This window comes from Oryctolagus cuniculus, chromosome 10 (genome assembly GCF_964237555.1).
Source record: "Oryctolagus cuniculus chromosome 10, mOryCun1.1, whole genome shotgun sequence".
Classification (NCBI taxonomy): domain Eukaryota; kingdom Metazoa; phylum Chordata; class Mammalia; order Lagomorpha; family Leporidae; genus Oryctolagus; species Oryctolagus cuniculus.
Genome location: NC_091441.1, coordinates 24126209 through 24133792, shown reverse-complemented (window position 1 = coordinate 24133792; position 7584 = coordinate 24126209). Strand labels below are relative to the sequence as shown.

The 7584-nt window shown below is 43.0% G+C and overlaps 1 long non-coding RNA gene across 5 annotated transcripts in view; it reads right to left on the bottom strand.

The window, feature by feature from the left end:
• Positions 1-705: 705 nt before the first annotated feature.
• MBD2 (methyl-CpG binding domain protein 2) overlaps positions 706-7584 on the bottom strand; it is a 117542-nt gene continuing 110663 nt past the window's right edge. For 3 of the 5 annotated variants that reach the window (XR_011379325.1, XR_011379324.1, XR_011379323.1), the window contains one exon: positions 706-4285. This is a non-coding gene — a long non-coding RNA (methyl-CpG binding domain protein 2). The other 2 variants (XR_011379326.1, XR_007921456.2) reach the window with 2 other exon arrangements.

Here is a 7584-nt window from a genome sequence, read left to right as displayed (position 1 = left end):
AAAAACCATTTTGTTAGGTTGACACTGAGCTACAGTGGGGCAAGGTGCTACTTGTGATTCACACACCCCATGTCCAAGTACCTGGTTCATGCCCTGGCTACTCCATCCATCTGACTCAACTTCCTGCTAATGCACCTGGGAGAGGCAGTGGATGATGGTTCAAGTATTTGGTTCCCTGGCCATCCACATGGGAAACCCAGAAGAGAATCCCTGGCTTCTGGATTCAGCCTGGCCCAGCACCAGCTACTACAAGCATTTGGGGATGGACGATCTCTGTCTCTTCCTATCAATAGGTTTTTCAAATTAAGAACACAAAATCTTTTGTCTTCCTGTCATAAAAACAAAGCCAAATAATTTTTAAAACTTTATATAAAATTTGCGTTTGTCCTGTAGAGAAAATCAGCAAATTAAAATTTAAAAGTCCAACCCATGAAACGCAGACTGATAATTTGCTGCTCCAAGTCCCAATACCTCAGCTATTCCTAGCTAATTATGTTGTAGGACTTACATCCCCTGCCCCATCTTTCTGCACAGTAGATAGGCCAGGAGAATGAGCAACTGTCTCAGCAGCAGTGAAAGAAGTGTCAGTGGATAAGCTCAGAAAGTTCTGGGGTCCTGCACCCACCTGAAATCCCTTGTGCCTGGAAAATACAAGCTAGAGATGTCCTTCATGGATTAAGTCACTGAAGATGACTTACACAGACATTTTTAAAGCTTCAAAATTTATTGCTGTACATTTTCTCATAGCATTTACTATGGAAATACTAATAGTGCAAATATTTATTTTGGACTTTTATAGCATTGAGAGATCACAAAGCTTTTTGACATCTCTTGCAACCATTTATGAAGATGTTATTCAACTTACTTTAAAAATTCAAACAAGTGATCTTATATTCAAAGAGATTACACAATACTCTCTAGATCTCATCTCTAGAGCAAAAAGGAAAAAGGAAAGAGGACACAGGAAGCCACCAGGGCATTCCCTTTCTTAATAGCACAAACATCTTCCAAATCTTTTCCAATCACATGATTCTGTTCATTCACAAATTCATTCAACAAATGCTTACTGATAGGCTATTATGAGCCAGGTCCTGTGGACGAGAAGGTGAGAAGACACAGTCTTTGCTTTCATGGTGTTTACAGTCTAACAGTAGGAACAGACGTGCAAAAAAATTACAATACAATACAATAAAGTGCTTCCACAGAGGTATTTACAAAGTACAGTGGGAACTTGGAGGAGGGAAAAAGAGCATCTGCCTGTAGAAACAGGGGACAACATCACAGAGGAGGTAGCCATCGAGCTGACATGATCAGGAATTTGCCATGTAGAAGGTAAAGGTTGTCTCAGGCAAAGGAACAAAAGGTGCAAAGACACGGAGGCCCAAGGGACGCTGCAAAAGAGCAAGTAACAGTTTTTCTTGAGCCGAAGGCACAATGGGGAGAATGGCGGAATGAGGCTAGACAGGTAGGCGGAAACCAGGTCACGGAGAGCCTTTGACCATTCTTCCATTAGCTCGGCAAACAGGTAGTGAGGGCTTACTATGTGCCAGGCCCTGGGCTAAGTACTGGGGTACAACAGGGAACAAAACAGACACGGCCTTGCTCTTGTAGAGCTTACATTCTAGTAGAGAGAGAGACAAAAAGTCAACAAATAAATAAATACAGACTTAGAAAATTTCTACAAAGGAAATGACCAGTGTCCTGAGGCAGAAAAAAAGTGTTATGGGGTAGGGAGAAGTTAGGGTTATCAGCAGAGGCCTCTTGGAAGTGGCATAAAGACACCTGCAAGGAAAATGACAACAGTATGCTCCAATGGGAGCACTCTACGCACTAGGCACTGAGCTAAACACTTTATAAATGGTATCTCACTGAATCCTCACAACAACTCTATGAGGTAGGTATTATTATTCCTATTTCACTGAGGAGGAACAGGCTCAGAAATAAAGCAACCCGACAAGTCACACAGACAGCAAAAAACCAGGGTTCTAACACAGGTTCTCCTAATTCCAAAGTGCTTGCTCTTAAAACTTACTCTAAACTGCATACAAACGTTAAGTGGGGACTTTTGAGCAAGGAAATGATATGGTCACAATTGTTTTGAGAATCAATCTGATGACCACACTGGGGAGAGCAGAGGGAGGGGGAAGGAACAGTGGGGACGGCAGAAGCACAGGGTAGCCACTGAAAGCCCAGAGAGGAAGGGGGGTGTACACCACGCCAGTGGCTGTGCAATGGAGAAGAGATGGCCAGATGAGCTGTGAGGTCACAACAGCACTTTTCACAGATGGGATGTGGCAAGCAAACAAAGGGGATGACCACTGGACTTCTGCCTTGGGCAACCAGAGAAGATGGTTTGCTTTTACCCAGGCTGGGGAATGCAAGGTGGTGCTGGGTTTTATGGGGGAGATGGTGAATGTAATTTTGGACAAGCTGTCCTATGAGTATATTGTGAACACCCTGGATTTATGGGATAGTCTCCAGAGGATACCATGTAATGGCTTTCATACCTCGTTCTCCACCTGAGCAAAGTCTATTTTTTTAAAAAATCAAAATTTTGTAGTGTGTACACTGTGTTTTTGCTTTTACAAAGCTGTCTATAAAAGTATACGTTATCTTGGCTGGACTGTTTGTAAAAACAATGTATGATCACTATGGTGAAGTTATCATAAGCCTAATAAATGAAGAATCATGGACTTGCGGGAAGAGAAAAAAAACCTTTGGGATCTGTTCTAACTAGTTAGGCTAGCATTAAAAAAGGAATCAACACTAACTCCCTACCCCTATTAGAACTGGAGATCATCTGATGGGCCAGAGAAGTGCCCTCTGCTAACCGTCCTCCCAGCGTCTGCAGCTTCCCTGTGTATCCACCAGAAGGGCTGTGCCAAGGAAATTGGTGGCCTAAGGCCCAAACATCAAAGGTGAATGTAAATCAGGAATTCCAAGAAGTATCCATGTGGTTTGGCTTAAAGGTCCAGAAGTGTAGCAGCCCACACCTGGGCAGTCACAGTGCTTTGATGACTGCCCTCTTCTCTCCCTTTCCAGGAACTGGGAGGGAGCAGAGTCGAGCAGTACAGGTGATAGGGATGTGAAACTGATCACATCCTGGACCACATCATTCCAGGTCCAATTTTAAAAACTCAAAAGTTAATAAGCACATAATAAGTAAATACACATTATTTCCACTGTTTTGCAAAATTTGTTTTAATTTGCTTGTAACTACTCCCGCCCTTCCTTGGTATCAGATAAACTTAGGTATTTTTTTTTTATTTTAAAATCCATTTAATAATGTAATGCAAGCTTTAGTAATTAGCTGTCAAGAAATGTGAACAGTAAGGAAAGTTACGCTCATGAGTTTCAACGGAAACTCTCATCAGTCAGGTACTAACATGATGAGGTATTACAATCTGGTTCATTAAGCAACTCTGCCGCCTCTCCCGGCACCTGTTAACTTAGTTAGCCAGTGGACATTAGAAAAAACAATAGACATGGACTTCTTTTAACACCTGAAAGGTACTTGTATATCTGATTCATGCCAAAGGGGAGAAAAACCTTGTTTTTATACAATTACCAAAAGTACTGGTCACAAGCAAGGAAAAAAAACAAAAAAACATACACATGCTAGATGGCAATCTAGAATTCTGGGGAAAGCACAGTTCTCACATGTCTGGAAGCACACTGCAAATGAACACAGTGTACTCTACCACTCAATTTCAATCCGAGGCCCAGGGAGCAAAGGTGAACGGATCTCAGGAAGACTAATGCAGGGCTATTGTGTGTGTTCTTTAACAGAAACAATTCCAATCAGTCTGTGAATATAATCATTTATTCATCTTTACAGTGATGATGGAAGAATGTACAGGTGTCCTCTTTCAATAAAGTATAAAAAAATCTGTTTATATACAGTGAAGTCACAATATTTTTTAATTGGGAAATTTATTTGGTACTCCTGATCTGTTCATATTAAAACTGGAGGGGAAACAAACATTTCACGTAAGTGCTACATTTCCAGTAGATTGCACCTGGCATCAAAAGCTCAGCTTCATCTTAAGGGTCTTGCTTGATATTACAAAAGACTAATTTTAAGTCCTAGGACTCAAAATAAACATCATTTTTTGAATAATAGATATATACATCAAAAATACATCTAAAAAGGCATTGGTTAGTGCTATTAAAAAGCTCTATGTGTGTGCTCGGGTACATTGTTTTCTTACAGGCAAAACCCAGTGAAAACGTTTTTGTCCAATTTCTAAGAATTTGCTCTTGGGGAAAGTCAGTCGAAAGTTACCTGTAAGGGAAAAAAACAAACTTAAGTGATTCAATATTTTGTCAGGTGAGAGCTCAGCAAAACTTGCAAACGAAGTTAGAAATAAATTACCACTTAGTTACAGCACTTTGCAAATAAAAAGTACTCAACATATCTCTTTATTGTTTCACATTTTTATTTTGATAATAACCTTTATTACTTAAAGGTTATTCAATATTAAATACTTCATTTTCAAAGAAATCATGTACTCTTTTGTATGTTTATGCAAATATTTTCTCTTTTAAATCAGAATTCAAAACAGAAAACATAATAGATAACAGCCAAATCCAAACATATTTTGCAGAAATTTCTACTCACAACGGCTTATTCTACTTTGCAATGATTCATTGTACTATAAAATATTTAGAGATGACAGATACACACCAAGTCTTCTTATTGTCTAACTGGGTGAAACGGGTACTGTGCAATTGCAACTAAACCATTCATGTCTGATTCAATACTTCATTTATCTTTGTTCTTTAGTTACCTTTTACAATCACTATAGCCTGGACACTTCTCTGAGACTATAAAATGTAACACAGTAAACCTCCATCTGATATTTAACTAAGGTCCACCTTGCTAATAAGGAACATTAGAAAGAGCTGCCACGGGATGAGTGGGAGGGCACTGTTCACTCGAAGATTCTAGTTCCATCTTTTAGGAACCACCGGATGCTGGCCATGTCCCTCCCTTTGACAAGCTATGCCCTACCTATGCCACAGGTTATTACAGAGATCTAGTGAAGGGGCCATGCTCCTGTTTATTAAGCATTTTAGGTGCATATAGAGCTACATGAAAGAGTTTAGGTAAATGTAATTTGGTGACGTCTAATCTTTTAAATTTACTTTTGGTCTTCCACAATCCATAAATCTAATGACCTGACCCAATAATTTCAGTCTCAAATTTATATCATGACAAAAATAATAATCTTTCCCTACTTAATGCACCAGAATAATGGCTACTTTTACAGAACTCACTAAAACTCACTCAACGGTAATTACTTCTACTGCTATGCACATCTGTGCGAGGCCATGAGCAGTCACCAGCTTCCACATTAGGAAAGTGCCTGGGGCCCACAGCACAGCGTACACAGATTCAGGTGCTGCTCTGATACCCATCCGACAAGTACCCTGCAAAGGAAGCCTGGGCCTAGTCAGGGCTCAATGAGGTACCCTACTTATCCCAAACTCATTTCTCCAGGAAAGCTGAAGGCAAAACAAAAAGCGAACAAGCTCCGACAGAAAAGGAGGGCTCTGAGACCGAGAGGCCATTCGGCCGCAACGGCACAGACGCTGGCAGAGGCGCGGGGCCCACAGTCCCTCCACGCATCAGCGACAGCAGGGCTGCAGCCTCACACGAAAGAAACGACGTCAGGCTTCCCTCTGGAGGACTCGCACCCACTAAGGACACTCACCCAGGTCCACACAGCACACCTTTGTCAGCTTAGAAAACAAAACCCAGAGTGTCAGCAGCCGCTTCCCATCCTCAGGAAAGGGGGGGAAAAAGATTTAAAAAAGAACTGAACTGGATTCAAATGGTTCTGAACAGTCAGAAAACTGTGTGACCCAAAGTGTTGCTGATCTAAGACATTATATTGATTTTGGTAACAGGTGGCACGAACTGACCCTGAATTAAGAAAAAAGCAGGCTGGCGCCGCAGCTCACTAGGCTAATCCTCTGCCTTGCAGCGCCGGTACACTTGGTTCTAGTCCCGGTCGGGGCGCCGGATTCTGTCCCGGTTGCCCCTCTTCCACGCCAGCTCTCTGCTGTGGCCAGGGAGTACAGTGGAGGATGGCCCAAGTGCTTGGGCCCTGCACCCCATGGGATACCAGGATAAGTACATGGCTCCTCCATCGGATCAGCGCGGTGCACCGGCCGCAGCGGCCATTGGAGGGTGAACCAATGGCAAAAGGAAGACCTTTCTCTCTGTCTCTCTTTCACTATCCACTCTGCCTGTCCAAAAAAAAAAAAGAAAGAAAGAAAAAAGAAAAAAGAAAGAAAGAGGCAGTCGTAGGAAGGTAAGACTGTGTTTCCAGTATTGAACTCCCCTGCCACACTGCACACCCTTCTCTACTGAATGGGAATCCTTCTACTCACTTGCCTGACAAGCCCAAGTCATCTTGGCCACTCTTGCACCCACTCACCTGGCCAAGTCGATTTTATTTCCAAACACGGATCTGCCCTTTCCCTCTTCTCTTCCCTCACACGCTGCCAGCACCCTCATGAAGCCACCACCATTTCTTGTTGGAACCACAAAACCCCCCAAGTGGATTTGGAGTCCAGGCTTCCCTACTCCATGCAGCAGCCACAGAGATCCCGTAAATAAGCAAACCTGTTCATGCTACTGACCCTTTAGTGGATTCCCACAGGGTTTAATGATCACACTCAATGTCTTTTATAACCCACAGGCACCGTGACTAGGAATGTCTTTCACACATTCCCCAACCCTCCCCAGAGTTACTGCATTCCAACCACATTGACTTTTCATTGCTGTTCCATAAAGAAACGAGGCTTCTGCTTTCTGTTCTTTCAGGACTTTCTACCCCACCTCCCCCTGGCTCACTCCTACCCATCCTTCAGGGTCAGTATAAAGGCACTTATTCAGACAGGGCTGTGGACCCTTCACATCATGTGAGCTTCCCCAGCACCCCACCACCACCACCACCTTTGGCTTCAAGGAAACAAATAAATCAGCACAGCTGGGGTGGCAGAAAGCAAGACAAGGGCTGCCCAAACAAAACAGGATGGGAGCTGGGAAGCAAAGTGTGGCCTCTGAGGTTTTTGTGCCATCATCTACAGAACACACATCCAATTGTGTGTCATCACCTACAGAGGACGTATGTCCACTGGAACAGAGCCCAGGAACCTCTTATGTGTGCTCAGTAGAAAACCAAATTTCCTTTTTTTTAGGGTTGATTATGTCCTTATTCTGCATACATCAAGTCTGCTAGAGAGAACTTAGAAAGAGGGAGATTTCGCCTACTTTGCAGCACGATTTTAAAGAAAGGACAAAGTACTCTAGGAGGCCAGTACTGCAGAGATGAGCGCTGCTGCCACATTCCGCAGCCATGATTCCTACCTGGGCAGAGCCCTTCTCATCTTTCTCTGCTTTTCTCCAATGATGCCTTGGAGATTTTCCACCTGGCTTTAACCAAGGAGGCAGATCCCTCATGGGTGACTTCAGGGATGTGAATGCCCTTACGTAAGAAGAACAAGGGACACAGTAACTTGTATGTTCCTTAAGCACAGAGAAGAGGGCCAAACAGCAGCACAAGCAGTAAC